We start from the raw sequence: 3,556 nt of genomic DNA, 5'->3' as shown, positions 1-3,556 counted from the left end.
TATTTCATGCCTGAAGATATTGGTCAAGTGAACAAGCGTGCTGGTGCTGCTGCCCGATTCATCAATGAACCCAGGGATTTTGCTGGAAATGTTGATGATTCAGTGTTTTGGTTGAAGCGTATGGAGCGACTCAAGGATTCTGCTAAACTTGGGGATGAAGAAATGCTGTTTGTTTCTGGTGATCATCTCGTAGGAAAAGCCGAGACTTGGTTTAATGTCGTTGGGTCAAAGGCTAAAACTTGGAATGATTTTGTGGTTGCTTTCCGTGGTCATTATCTTCAAGACCAGGAAGATAAATGGTGGTATCAACTCCAAAATATTAAGCAAGGTCCTGATTATCCCTCGGTTGAAGACTTGGCTTTGAAAATGCAAGAATTATTTTCTTTCCTGGATAACAAGTCTGAGAGTCTACAAGTTCGTATGTTCTTGACCGCTATTCACAAGGGCATTGCTTGTGAGATTGAGAAGGAAGGTACTCCAAAGACCTTTGAAGTAGCCAAAGAAAAGGCCAAGTTGGTTGAACGAAGTTTTGCCAAGTACTCAGTTAGTGGTGTTGGTGTACCCATGGTCTCTGAAGTTTCTCTTGGTGGGTCTGGTGCTTCTGGTGGATCTGTTGTTGGTGTGTCTGATGGTGCTTCTGTGTCTAGTATGCTCTCTTTAGTGGATAAATTGGAGAAACTCAGCATTAATTTGGTTAAACTGACCAGTGAAGTTCAGTCTGGTAGAAATAGTGCTGCCCCAATTCGTCGTGGTCTTGTTTGCTTCTTTTGTAACCAAGAAGGACATAGGAAAACGGAGTGTCCCGATTTCTTAAAGAAACAAAAAAACCCTGCTACTGCTAGTAACTCGGTACAACTTGGTTCTCGTGGCGATAGTACTGAGTCGGGAAAAGCCAGGGAGTATCAGTAAAAGAGGCGACTGATACTCCCGTTAACAAGCCTCTGAACTCTGCCACAGATGGTGTTAACTTGGTGGATACTCTCACTGACGCTGAAGTCAAGGAAATTTATGGTGTCAAGCGCACTAGAGATACAAATTCTACTACTGGTGCTGAAGCCAATAAAAGGGTGGTTACTGAAGGGTTGGTGACTGGAGTTACTGCACCAGTTGTTGGTTCTGGTTTCTCTGTGGTTGGTGGTGGTCCTTCTGTGCCGGTTGTTTGCCCTGTTGTTTCAGTGGATAGTGCTGGTACTGGTGTGGTTGAAGAACAAGGTGCAGGTGCCAAGGTGGTGGCTAAGAAGAAACGCAAAAGAAACAGGGTGCGTCGGTTGCCGGTAAAAACTGATGTGGTCAATGTCTGGGAGATTTTACGTCGTCAAAATTTTGGTCTATCTGTGATGTTTGGGTTGTGAATGAAGATATAATAGATGTGATGATCTGACATTAAATAAGTCTTCATTTACATACTAAAATACATCATAATCAATTTACATCAGAAATAGACATAAAAGAACCTCTTGTACTGAATAAGACAATGGATCTTTTAATAGATCAAGACTTATAACCGAAATCCATAATTTACATTATTTAATTAATTTAAAGTAGTCTATGATAATAGAGACTCAGTCATTTGCATGAACTCTACTACTACTTACTCCGACATCTCTTCATATATAAATATGCTAGAATAATTTATAATGAAAAAGAAGAAAAATAAAATTGTATAGAACAGTCTCAAAGTATCTACCTTTGTCTCTATATCATCTTATTATATAACTCTATTATCAAAACATCACATTTTTTACTTTGAATTCTATTTTTACAATGTCCAACCAAAACATCAACTCTGGCTTTCGTTCTTCTTCTCCTGCTCCTGTTTCTCAAGAACACTCTCCTGCTCCTAGTATTCCTGCTGTAGATGAAGCCATGGATCTTAGACCTGATTCTTTTGAATCTCAAGAAAATGTGCCTATTGACATTGAAGAAGTTACATCTGCCAATCTTGCTGCCACTGCCAAAGAGAATCTGGACCGTCTCAAAACTGAACTCAAGGTTGCTTATGGTCACTACCTTGCCTACCAAAAGGTTCATCCACAAGCTGAAAATACCAAGCATGCTTATGAAGTCTATAAACAAGCCGAGGTCTTGTACAAAGAAGCAGACGAAGCTTATAAGGTCTTCTTGGCTATGGAAACTCCCAACGTGCAAGTAGACAAGAGAAGTACTTTGGTTCCAGCTGGTCTTCCTTTCTTGCAGCTCAAGACTGATACAGTGATTAGCAAGAAAAATCAAGAAGTCTTCGATTCTGTCTACGATTTCTGTATGCAATTTAAGACTGTCTTGGAAGCCCACTCGTTGAATATGGATGACAACTGGGAACGTCTTTTGCCTATGTCTCTTAACAAGGAAGAGAAATCTTGGTTTGATGAAAAATTAAGAAACAAATGTCTGTCCTGGAGGGAAGCTGAATCGATGATCTTGGATCATTTTGATACCCCCTATCGCAAGTTTTTGTTGATGGTAAAGGTGTGGTCCCTCAAGCAATCCCATGGTGAATCAACTCGTTCCTTTGCTGCTCGCTTTCAGAAGCTTAGAAGACAGGCAGGTTTAGCCGATGGTTTACAACTGGTGTTGAGTTTTTGGTGTGCTCTGCGTGAGTCCGTCCGTCGTGTTGCCTCTGTTGCTGTGTCCTCCCAGTATGGAACGAAATTGCCAAGTAAAATCGAAGACATGATCGGTTTGGTAATTGCTGCCACTAATGACACTGATTTGTTCTCTTCTTCGTGGGACGCTGCTGGTCTACCTAGCTCTTCTTCGGTTCTGGTTCATATAAGGTAACAATGAGCGTAGTCGTAAACGCAGTTACTCACCCATATTTGCTGGTAAAGGTTCTTCGGAGTCTAGCAAGTCCATTTATGCACCAAGTTCAAGTAAGAAACCTTGCACGTACTGTGATAAGCCATGGTCCCATGGTCACAGATGTGATGAATTCAAGGAGGCTAAGGCCGCCAAGAAACAAAGGTTTCAAGAATGGCTGTGCGTGGTGGTTGTTCTTCTTTGGATGATGACGCTGATATGAAGAACAATGATAACAGTGATGATGACACTGATGAAAATGCTCGTTTGGCTCGTTTGGCTCTTGATTGTAAGTCTAAAAACAATATAACAAGAGATTTTAAAAACATAAGTGCTAACATTACCTTTCCTATCCTTATCAATAATTCTGTTAGAACAATGTCATTGTTAGATTGTGGTGCTGTCTTCTCCTCAGTTGACAAGTCATTCTGTTTAGAAAATAAGATAAACATCAATTATATAAATCATATCAATAAAGATCTTATTAGTAAAAATAACTTACACAAGTATTTCATAAGACTTGCTGATACAAATACATACGTCAAAAGAATAGGAACTTGTACCTTAAGCGTTAGTTGCAATAGTAAAACTATAAAACGTACTTTTGAGGTTATGAATCTTACCAATAATAATGAGTTCTCGCTCAGCATTGGAACCGATTACATGTACACATTAGGCATTGGAATCTCTGGATTACCTTTGTCATACGATGATAAAGATACTACTGAAGAAGTGCTTGAAGCAGATAGACGCTATAACA

This window comes from Gilbertella persicaria (genome assembly GCF_025201335.1).
Source record: "Gilbertella persicaria strain CBS 190.32 chromosome Unknown B0P05scaffold_101, whole genome shotgun sequence".
Lineage (NCBI taxonomy): Eukaryota > Fungi > Mucoromycota > Mucoromycetes > Mucorales > Choanephoraceae > Gilbertella > Gilbertella persicaria.
Note: the sequence above shows the minus strand (reverse complement) of the source record.